The sequence below is a fragment of the Lissotriton helveticus genome, chromosome 3_2, assembly GCF_964261635.1.
Source record: "Lissotriton helveticus chromosome 3_2, aLisHel1.1, whole genome shotgun sequence".
Classification (NCBI taxonomy): domain Eukaryota; kingdom Metazoa; phylum Chordata; class Amphibia; order Caudata; family Salamandridae; genus Lissotriton; species Lissotriton helveticus.
The window spans coordinates 50,055,279-50,067,689 of NC_136062.1; positions in this window are offsets into that span (position 1 = coordinate 50,055,279).

The window sequence follows — 12,411 nt, forward strand, 5'->3', positions numbered from 1 at the left end:
TAGTATTGCTTTCTGGACGACTTTACCGTAATTGGCAGCGGGTAGGGTGGCCATTACAAAAATGGTGGTCCTCTAGAGACTGCTTTATTATTTTACAAACTTACCACTTGTGATACCAAACACCACATTTAAACTAATGAATACACTACTAATCGAGCTTAAATGGGGATCCGACAGGCGGTGAATAAGTCTCAAGAAGTTACAACTCAGCACAACTCGAGGGGGTTTGGGTGTAGCTGACCTCAGAGCACACTTCTATGCTTGTCAACTACAATGGCTTTCGTTCTGGACTGCAGGGCGTAATTTACAAGAGATAGGATTCAAGGAACAGGACATAAGCCGAGGAGCCTTACATGCCCTATCACTGCCCAGTAGCAAAACCCCACAGCATCTCCCTCCTTTGCTACGCACAGCATTACAGTGCTGGAAAGCGGCATTACAATATACAAGCACACCTCCTGTCTATGCTGGTAATATCCCCTTGCTGGGAATACCATTGTTGGGTGGACAAATAACAAAGCGTAGAATAACACCTTGGTTGGACATAGGGATCAGCACTGTGGCTGATTTGTTCAGTGACGGAATGCTGTTGGATCATGATAATTTTGTTAGGGAGAAGGGAGCACCTGCCCACTTATATTTATTACACGCAGCATTGACACAATATGTCATAGCCCAATGGGCCCCACAGAGGCAAACACCCCCTACACATGGACTAGTCAAAACCCTGTATTACATGGGTAGAGGTAGACATCTCATCAAGGGGTTGTATGTAAGAATACGCTCCCACACAAAGGTTGACCTAACAGCACTGCGTAATGCATGGGAGGGGGACGTAGGTCGGGGTCTAGAAGATAAGGAATGGGCGAAAATCATAGAACATCTCAAAAAATATCAAGAAACGGGAAATTTAAATTTATACAAACCATGATTTTGCATAGGGCATATCGTACCCTACATAAATTAGTCAAGATATTCCCACAGACGCAGCATCATTGCCCCAGGAGTGAAGCGGAAGACGCTGACCTAATGCACATGATATGGTCGTGCCAATGCATGTGTGGTTTTTGGGACTTTGTGAGGCGTGACACGACAGAGATCGTGCAACGAGAGATACATAATACTATAGAGGAATGTATTCTAGGCTTGAGACAAAAAACGACCAAATACAAAGTACAATATAGATTTATAAATCTGGCTCTTCTCTTGGCAATACGGACCTTCACTATGAGATGGAAGTCAAAGACACCACCCACTGAACACGCATGGCACAGCGAATTGACATGCTGGGGAAGAGCGTGGAGTGCGGTAATAAGACGGGAAGAGGTGAGAGGGCTGCTGAAAATTCCAAAAGCACTAGAATGGGATGTCATGATGGAAAACTGTAAATCGTTGGATATAGATTTTAATAATACCGTTGGTAACACACAATAGGACATACAGGGCTGAGACTCTAACTCAAACGGTTTGGAACAAGATGTAAGGTTATTGCAAGATGTATTGGGATATGATGTAGCAGGGCCAGAATATTTGAGCCGACATTGCACAAGCTTATAGGACGAGTGAGTGGGTGGAGGGAGTATTTAAGAAAGGGGTTGGTTAGTTAATTGTTACTGTGATGCACCAATATTTTTTATGTACAGATGATAGACAATGATAAAGATACAGTTAGGAAACAGAATATGTACTAGAATGTTGTGATGGTAGGCATGGGCCGAAGTGGTTGTTGCATACGATGTATTATTTTGGATGCTTACATGAAAGAAAGCTTATAACGCCTGGCTTCATTGCTCTACGCATGACGGTACTGTGTAAGATACTTATGTGGTGTACTGTACTGATGATTTATGGAAAATACGGAATCTAATAAAAAAATTGTTTAAAAACGAAAACAGGAGACCAGGGGCCAGATGTAGTTATCCAAATACCGGTCGTTAACAACCGGTATTTGGATACTGAGATGTAGGGGATGTCAAAATACAGATTCAGTAATTTTACCGAATCGGTAATTTTACCGAATCGGTAAATTTATCGATTCGGTAAAATTACCGAATCTGTATTTTGGCATGTAGGTAGCACTTTAAACGGTGCTACAGGGCTTTAAGGATTCGTTATTTACCACCAAGTATTAGTTGGTGGTAAATATCAAATTCCTATGTAAATGCAAATATGTGCATTTACACCTGTGCCATGTGGCACACAAGCACTAATCAGGGGTGCAACAGGGTGTCAAAGTGACACCCTGCCACCCTTGAATTTTTCGGTTTATTACCGAATCAGTATTTACCGATTCGTATGAATGACAATTACCGAATCGGTAAATACCGATTCGGTATTTACCGAATCTTACCGATTCGGTAAAAAATACCGAAAATTTACCTACATCAGATTTACCGATTTTAAAATACTGAATCGGTAAAATTCGGTATTTTAGAATCGGTAAAAATGATTTACCTACATCTAGCCCCAAGGTTTTTGTCACACTGAGATGTTTGAGCAGACCAATGAATGTGGTATAAGCCAGTAGTTACCCACGTGACCTATTCTACATAGGTCAGATAATGGTAAGAAATGGATACTACAACATTACTGTTGCATGAGGCGTCAGACTATGGGACCTCGACTAGTTTAACATTTTCACAATTTACAACATTCCTTAGATAAAACCCGAAGGCAACTTATGGAAAGGTTCCTTCTTGATAAGAGAGGAGGCGACCTTGCCAAAGAGATGAACATGCGTGAATGCAAATGGATCAATGCTATGACCTATATAAGTCAGGGACTAAATGAGGATCCAGAATAGAACTGTTTGATTTATGTTTTGCCTAATGCCTTAGGATGTCTGATGTCGGCATTACCATATGAATAATGCATGTCATTCCTTCTTATGATTTTGAGGTTTTATAACTCTCAGAACAGCCATATGACTCTGTACTTGATTACACTATTTGTGTAAGTACATGAAAGTGCACCGATAGTGTAAAAAATTGTGATTAATGTTGTTACTCCACCTCCACAGTTGCTTGGCAAGCGTGGTCCAGCAGCTAGTTGTTATTGATAATTCTAAACTTAGGCATGAGGACAAATCATCCCTGATCCATATTCTGGGATCTCTGTGTACATCACTTGATGAAAACAACTCCCATGAAAACTTTTCTTCTCTTTTTTACTATAATACTCCACCAGTATGTCTGGACTTTCTTTTGAGTGTAACCACTAACATTTTTGAGATTGAGTACAAGGGACTCTGGCTTATTATTTATCTATTTTCCCTCCTATCACGAGGCAGTTATCCCTATTCCTAGAACTGGATACATTTAGCTGCAAAATAGGCATATTCAGGCAATTGGCATAGCTGGCTGCTCTGTTAGTTATGTAAGCTTCAAACCTAACTTCTCTAGAACACAATAAATATATAACATGCACATGTGTGTGTGTGTGTGTGTGCGTGTGTGGATATATATATTTACAGAAGGGGGATGGGAGCACACTGCTTCACCTCCCAGCACAGTTCACCCCTTAGCATTATGGTAAATGCAATTAATTTTAAATGCTTACTTGAGATTTTGCTGAAGTGTTTCACCAAAGTTGGTGCAGGTTAGTGCTGTCAGACACATGTGTTTCTGGATATTATCCTTCATCAGTAGAGATAAAAAATGAAATATATCTTGGATTGCTCAGCAAGCTGCCACAATCCTTTCAGGTCTCAGTACCTCTCACAGGCGCACAGGTGCATCTCCACAAGCTCGTCAGCTCAATGGCTCAAGGAAGCCTTTTCAAACAGAAGAGGGATGGGAGCACACTGCTTCACATCCTAGCACAGTTCACCCTTTAGCATTATGTTGAAAATATATATTTACAGTAACATTCTTTGTGCTTTTCATTTGCTTTCCAGAAGAAGATTGGAAATGGAGCTATGTACCACACACACATCACTTTTCACTTTGCATTGCTATTATAGGTGATCTTGAATCCCTTCATGCATTTTTAAGGTACTTTTTCTTTCTCATGATTTGCTTTAGCGTGTTGGCTGATTACTTTCCAATGTCCATCCTTGGAGATCGAGGTGCATCTTTGTATCTGTCCCAGGGGCGGTGCGTCCATTAGGGCGCTTGGGCGTTGTCCCGCCAATTTGAGCGAGACGAGACTGAGTTGATTTGACTCACTCACATGATTTATTTAAATCCCAGCAGCCGCCGGAGGCAGTCAGCTCAAAAGGGGGCGGGGCATGATATAGATACAGTTGGCGGAGTGCACAGCAAGAGTGCGCATGTTCTGCTTAGGGCTTAAAGAATTTTGGGACCAGCCCGAACATGCCGCTCTTCTAATGAGCATCCTAGTGCGCATGTTAGGGCTGGACGCAAAATTATTTAAGCCCTAAACAGAACATGCACACTGAGATGCAGGCGGTACTTGCCAGCCAGGAGCTGCGAGCGAGTGTGACATCAGAGCCTCTTCGTCGAGGCAGGCACATCTCCTGTTTAGTCCGGCCGCACCTGCTATGCACAATCATGCCGCATTGTTATGGTAATGAGAGCAGAGAGCTCTCAGCGCCTGGATCCGAGACTTCATAATGAATCACGTAGAGGTGCCAGCCAGGTAGGTAAAAGTTCTTTACTGTTTAGAATGAAATTGCTTGCCAACAGCTCCGACTTTCATCAGTGCCCGCCTGTACAGGCAAAGACCATTACGAGAGAATTTGGTGGCGTCATTACGCTATCCCTGCTGAGTCTGTCCCTTGAGTTACAGATGACGCTGGACAGCGGATGTCCCGTGATGGTTCCCTTGAGAAATTAGGGATTGCCGTTGAATTTCCCGGGTAATTCCCCACTTCCTTAAAATGTGATGAGCAGTCCAAACCGGTAAACGGTGCAGGTTTATTTTAGTAAGAGTGTGTATGCTCCACTTGAAAAGGGGGGGCCCTCGGCCCCCCCGCACGCATGGCGGCGCGGCGACCGTCGCCCCCCCTGTCTCCTTGTGGTCATTCGGCGGTGGGGGCGTGCCCTGGGGGGGTGCGGCCCACCGCCGATTGGCCGGCGGCCCTCCTGACCCGGATTCAATTTAGTGGGTCCGGGTCAGGGGGGGCGGGCGATGGGAGGGGCCGACCGGCCCCTCGGGAATAAGAGGTAGGGAGCGCCCAGGAGACCCCCTTGTCCCTGGACGCTCCCTCGCTGAACGTTGTGCCCCACGTTCGGGGCTTCTTTGTTTTATTAATTTTCCCGCTTTTTCTTTCAGGAATTACGAATCGGTTCCTGGAGCCAGCCGTCGCGGGATTGCCAGGATCAGCGGCGTGGAGGGATCGCCAAGCTGATCTGCGGCTGAGGACGCGAGGCGACCATTTATATTGTCGATTTCTTTTCCAGGGAATTCTTAGAGGGGTCTCCGCGTGGAGCCGGCCGCCAGCCTCATCGAGAAACAGCAGGAAGCGGCAACTACAGCGGCGGTAGCGGAGGCTTTCGTCGAGCCCAGCCGCGTCGTGAAGCGGACGGACCAGCCGCCGGGCAGATTACCGCCTTCAGGGGACGCAAACAGGCAGCGGAGGCGGCAGGAGCGGAGGCGCTTTCCCCGGGCGTGGTGGTACTTAAAAAGCGGCGCGCACGGCGACCGCGTAAGGTAGTTGTGTGCCCGGCTGTGATTAATGGAGCGCGGGTCCGATCTCCCGCCATAAATGCTGCATCCTTCCTCTTTGGAGACCCGGGGCTCCCTTTGTGTGTATTCATCGTGCGTTTGGACTTGAGGGAGGGTGTATTACAATAACGGGCGGTGTAGCGTCCGTTAGGGGACAGGCTAGCGGTGTAGCGTCCATTAGGGGACAGGCTAGCGCACTCGGCAGAGCGGGAGACTCGGGGTCACAGGTTAGAGCCTCGCGTTGGGCGAAAAGGAGGTATTACATTGCTCACGCGAGGGTTCGTCGAGTTTGTTAGGTGTGTAGATCCCGAGGCAAGCGAAGCAGGGTCGACCAGGGCAGCTCCTGGATGGGAGACCCTAGGTAAATTGTAATCAATTTTGTTTTGTGATAAACAGTGAACACTTACATGTTTGCAGAAGAAAGTGAATGATCTTTTAAACTAGGTAAATTGTAATCAATTTTGTTTGTGATAAAAAGAGAACACTTGCATGTTTTCAGAAGAAAGTGAATGATCTTTTAAACCAGGCCGCAGAAGTGTGTACATTTTATGAAAGAAAGTACACTGTTTACTGACCTGTGAATGCTACATGGATCTATACTATTGAAAATTACTAATGAAGGAATTTAATTGTTTATCTCTGAAGAGGGAGCATTAAACAGGGTTAATAGTGCACATTCCAACCGCGGGGTGGGTTGGGAATTGCAAGCTCCAGTGTTTTAAACGAAGGGTGTTTTCCCAATAAATCTGTCCCCCTTTTGGTATTACTTGGTTGTAATTCATATCTCTATTTCAGAAATTAACCATAATACTGGTGCAATCCACTCAGAGACGGACATAAGAACGGTAAAACGCGCGGATATCGCCAGCAGACGCGCAGGACTGATCGGTAAGAGGGGTACGGGGGGCTAGCATTCATCGCTCCTGGTGGCCGCCGGGTGGGTCTACATTAGGTTTACTCACCCCTTACATAAGCGGACAAGCCGCTAGTGTTGCGGTCGCCGTTGCATGGTGCTGAAAGCCCCCTGGTGACCCTCCATCTGAAAGGTACACACAGTTGGCCTGTTGGGAAATTAAGAGAGTAGGCAGCGGGTGTTTTTTGGGGTAGCATCATGCCAGGTCCACGGGGTGGAAAAAGGGGGTCCAACATGGAGGCTATGATGCGGGCCATGATGCGGGAGATGAGTGACATTAAGCAACAGCTAAGGAAAGTTAATGAGCTGGAAGCACGGTTCAATGAGAGAGATGGTGATGCCCCGGGCCCATCCGGGAGGCCGATCCGCAAGAGGGTGGCGCCAGTGCCAAGGGGGGATTTTGTCACCCCGCCCGGGAAACCTAGGTCCAAAAGACACAGGGATGCGGCCCCCACCCCAGGTCCAGTAGATCCGTTACCTGCCGCGCCGCCGGCGGTCGTCCCACCCCCGCATGTGCCTACACCCATCGCCCCCGTGGTGCCGGTGCCGGCAGGTCAACCAGTAGACGCTGGGTCTGCTCCCGCACCGGTGCCCACAATCCCGGGTACAGGCTGGCCACACCCGGCACCCGCCCTGCCAGCTGTGCCAGGACCACTGGGCATAACCCCAGTGGTACCTGTTGTCCCGGGGGGTAATGTAGATTCAATGCCACCCGAATTGTTATCTCAGTTAACGACCATGATGCCATGGCTCCAAAAAGGGGGAGCCTTCCCGAATTCTGCAGACCATGCGGCAGAGGCGGCGAGGTTTGTGGAGAAAATCAGATCGGCACCGGTCGCCGACAGTGTTGCATTGCCAATATCTTCTCCCCTTGCAGGTCCAAGTGTTCCCCAGCAGGACGGAGTTAAAGGGCAGCCGCCCCCGGTGCCCGCACTTGGTAAGGAAGTGGCATTGCCGCTCTTGGGGGACGGTGTTTTACCTTCCAGGAGCGAAAATCTGGCTCAGCATGTGTCATTAGCTGTGAAGGAGATGATTTGGGCGGATAAATACGTGTACATTTATTCGTTGTTGTTAGATAATAGGGAAATGGAGCAGGCGAAAGCACTAAAGGAGTGGATGCTCCCAAGTGAATGGAGGGCGCAGTGCACTAGATTTAGGGTTGAGGAAAATCTCAACAACTGGATGCAAGCATGGGCTGTATTCACTGCAATTAAAGCTGAGCGTCCTCCAGATTTACAGGCAGCATTAGCATGCTACTCGAGCAGGATTGTGGGGTGGAGTCAACAGTATTCTGGGGAAGCATGGAAGGGTTATGATGTCAATTTCAGGAAGGCATTGGAATTCAATAGATCATTGCCATGGGACACGGTAGATTCCATGGCTTGGCACAAACAGTTCTCTGATACTGCACCTCCCCCTCAGTTCGCTGCGGTCAAGGTGTTCACGAGACCGCATCAGCCCTTTCGGCCCCCCCAAACGAGTGAGGTACCCGGGAAGTTTAGGGCAGGTGGGCCAGAGAAAAAAGGGGTGTGCTGGGATTTTAATAGGTGCACCTGCACAAGGGCCGCGTGTAAGTTTAGACATGCATGTTCCTCCTGTGGGCACCCCTCTCATCCAGAAACTACCTGTAGGTCCAAGCAAGGTAACACAGGTCAGAGGGGTAGGGGAAAGCCACTATAAGTCAAACAGGTTAGGCCCCCCCACTCCAGTGGATGTGGTGGCAATGATTCCATGGCTGAACAGATACCCAGACCACACATCGGCCACCCTACTCCAAGAAGGTTTTTCTAAGGGTTTTAGGATCCCGGCCGGGGGATACACAGGCAGTGCGCACTGTAGAAATAAATTGTCAGTTAAGCACAATCCGGCTGTTGTGGCCGCCAAAATTGACAAGGAGCTATCATTAGGCAGGATAGCTGGCCCTTTTACTGAAGTGCCAGTACCCAATTTTGTGTGTTCCCCACTGGGAGTTGTCCCCAAAAAAGAGAGGGGGCAATTCAGATTGATTCATAACCTGTCAGCACCTAGGGGGACGTCACTGAATGATGCCATTGACGAGGGTATCTGTAGTGTTAAGTACGCCTCTTTTGATCAGGCTGTTAACTTATTACAGGCCACGGGACCCGGGGCGCTGATGGCGAAATCAGACATAGAATCAGCCTTTCGCCTCCTCCCAGTCCACCCAGCGGATCAACATCTTTTAGGTTTCACCTTTGGGGATATGTTCTACATGGACAAATGCATGCCTATGGGTTGTTCTATATCTTGCGCTTACTTTGAGATGTTTAGCTCCTTTCTTGAATGGGCCATGAGACAAGTGACGGGCCATCAGCGGGTCATGCATTATTTAGACGATTTCCTCTTCCTGGGTACAGCGGGATCTCAGGAGTGTGCAATGGCATTGCAGGAATTTTGTGTGCTCATGCGGGCTTTTGGGGTCCCTCTTGCGCCCGGGAAGACTGTTGGCCCGACCACCTGCTTAGAATTCCTTGGCATCGAGATTGACTCAATGGAGGGATGTTTTAGATTACCTAAGGACAAGGTGTGCAAATTCAAGACAGCGCTACAGTTATGCCTCCGGAAGGAGAAGGTCACTTTGCAGCAATTACAGGAGGTGGTAGGGCAATTGAATTTCGCACTGAGAATCATCCCCATGGCTCGCCCTTTCTCTCGCTCCATCGCTCACGCGATGAGGGGGCTGAGGGAAAAGCACCACCGCACTCGCCTATCGTCTGAAATTCGCCAGGATATGCTTATTTGGATGGCATTCCTGGAGGATTTTAACGGTAGGGTGGTCTGGCCCGGCCCGCTCACAACATCAGCAGAGTTGGGCCTATGGACTGATGCGGCCGGTAGTGTGGGCTTTGGCGCCATCCTAGGGAACAGGTGGGTCGCTCAACAGTGGCCAGAAGAATGGAAGACATGGGGTCTGATCAGCAACATTGGCTTCCTTGAACTCTTCCCAATATGGGTGGCACTGATGGTCTGGCCCGAACACCTATGTAACCAATCAGTGGTGTTTTGGTCAGATAACATGACGGTGGTAGAATGTATCAACCAGCAGGGGGCGCGGTGTCCTTTCATACTTCGTCTGATCAAAGAAATTGTTCTGCGGTGCCTTAAACTGAATGCTAATTTTAGAGCCAAACATGTCCCTGGTGTTCTAAACAATGCTGCTGACTCCCTTTCTCGCTTCAAAATGCAGGTTTTCAGGGAGCATCTTCCCACAGCAGACCCCTCGCCAGCACACTTCCCAGCAGTACTTTGGCAGATTGGTGCCCCAGATTACAGGACCTCGTGGTCGCTAGCCTAGCCCCCAGGACCAAGACGGCTTACGAAGGGGCGTTTCTGTCTTATTGTTCTTTCTTGGGGCCACAGTGGGAAGCGCTTTGGGCGGAGGAGGATGGCTTTGTAGCCTATTTAGAATGGATGCATAAGGAGGGGCGCTCGGTGGCAGCTGCGACCAGACATAGGGCAGCGGTGTCATTCTTCGCTCAAGCTAGGGGCTTTCGGGATCCCACTAATACCTTTATGATACGTAAGGCTTTAAGGGGATGGCGCCGTATTCAGGGACACCAGAAGGATAAGAGAAAGCCCATTGGGTTGGCCCGGCTAACAGCCTTACTGGGCACGCTGGAGACTGTTTGTAGCTCGGAGTGGGAGGTGCTTCTTTTTAAGGCGGCATTCTCCTTGGCATTCTATGGGGCGCTGAGAATTAGCGAACTTGTGGCAGGTTCCAAGTCAGACTTACTGGGCGGCTTGCAAAAGGCTGGTGTGACGATAATGGGGGACACCATGTGGGTGATTATCCAAAAATCAAAAACCGACCAAGAAGCTAGGGGTCACACCATAGTTCTGCAACGGGCCCCCGCCAACCCGTGCTGCCCGGTGAGGCACGTAGAATTATTGCACGGACGGTTGGTAGGCTCAGCGGGCAGGGCATTGCTCTGTCACGCCGACGGGAGCCCCTTGACCAGGTATCAATTCAGGAAAGTATTGGAGATGGGGGTTACGAAAGCAGGTCTTGACCCTAAGGATTTTGGCTCTCATTCCTTCAGGATTGGGGCAGCAACTGAGGCGGTGGCGGGGGGCCTCCCAGTGGAAAGAGTGAAGACAATTGGGAGATGGTCTTCAGAATGCTATAAACCTTATGTTCGGATGGACATGCTATGATTACTTGTCACTCACGCCTGGTCTCTTTCCGCTCTCTTACAGTTTCTCAGACCTGTTACGCAGGGGAGGAATTTGTCGTCGGGCACCGGCAACATTCATCAGCACGGAGCGGCGACCAGGAAATAATGAAGAACAATGTCTGGATTGTTGGTCATTCATATGTGAAGCGAGCAGAATGTGTCTTCCTGTCAGGTGACAAGAGGAAAAGGGCGGCACAACTAGGGTTGGACATCACGTTCTTTGGCAGAGGGGGGTTATGTCTTCACGAGTTTAGGGGATTCTTCCAAGGGCTTTTAGCACGCCAGCAGTCTCCACCGTCAGTGGTGATACTTCACCTTGGGGAGAATGATTTGGCAACACTGGGCAGGCGCATTCTGATTGAGGAGATTATCTCAACGGCGGGTTGGATGGCTAGGGCCTGCCCCGGGTGCACACTAGTATGGTCACAACTCATACCTCGACTACAGTGGCGGGGGGGACATTCGGTCAGGGCGTTGAATCACTCGGTAAAGAGGATCAACACACGGTTGGATAGGTTGTTTCGAACCCCCCTATTACAGTCAATACCTCATGGGTGCATCTGGGGTCACAAGTATTACTTGAAGGACGGGGTTAATTTGACAGAGGAGGGTAATGTCCTATGGTCTGACAATATCTGGGCCTGGCTAGAGGGTTTTGAAAGTAGGAGGGTGTCCTTAGGCAGGGGCTAGAGGGGGAGGCCAGATCGTCGGTTAACAATGCTGGCCTGTGGCGGTAAGGTCATTATCGGTGAGCACATATTTGAGGTCTGAGGGGGCGGGCATCATCCTATGGAGGTTCCCGCCCAGGGGGAGGGGCCTGCGGGCCACTCCCAGAACTCCAGGGGCAAGGTAATAGGCAAAGGAGCGCGGGTAGGAGTAGTTCACGCTTTCCTTAGGCTGGTAGCCACCCCGCACGCGTGGACTCATGACGCCACCGGCGTAGAGTAAGGGCCCTCCTTTAGTGGGCAAATGGAGTTTAGGGCGTAGACCGGGCAACTCCCGGGGTAACACTGCGCATGCGCACTTCTAGGGGGGAGGCGCAGCTTGTAGGACCTGACACCGGTAGTGACCCTGCCATATGGCCAGAAATGTACAAAAATCAAGTTTAGGATGTTTAGTCTAAGCTAGGAAACAACATGTATTAGAGTTTTGTTAAGGTCAGGCTCTCAAACTTGTTGATAAGAATTGTATAACTAAATGTCCTGCTGATTTTTGTATTCATTGTTGATTATGCAATTAAAACCTTTTTAATTTCATACTTTAATAAATACGGCCGGGCGACTAGCGCCCGCCTTCCAAAAAGTAAAACACGTCTCGTGTCCACGTTCCTGGGTGTTGGGTGCCGGATTGGGGGGGAGGCGGCAGCTAGTCGCTGACCATGTGAAAAGGGGGGGCCCTCGGCCCCCCCGCACGCATGGCGGCGCGGCGACCGTCGCCCCCCCTGTCTCCTTGTGGTCATTCGGCGGTGGGGGCGTGCCCTGGGGGGGTGCGGCCCACCGCCGATTGGCCGGCGGCCCTCCTGACCCGGATTCAATTTAGTGGGTCCGGGTCAGGGGGGGCGGGCGATGGGAGGGGCCGACCGGCCCCTCGGGAATAAGAGGTAGGGAGCGCCCAGGAGACCCCCTTGTCCCTGGACGCTCCCTCGCTGAACGTTGTGCCCCGCGTTCGGGGCTTCTT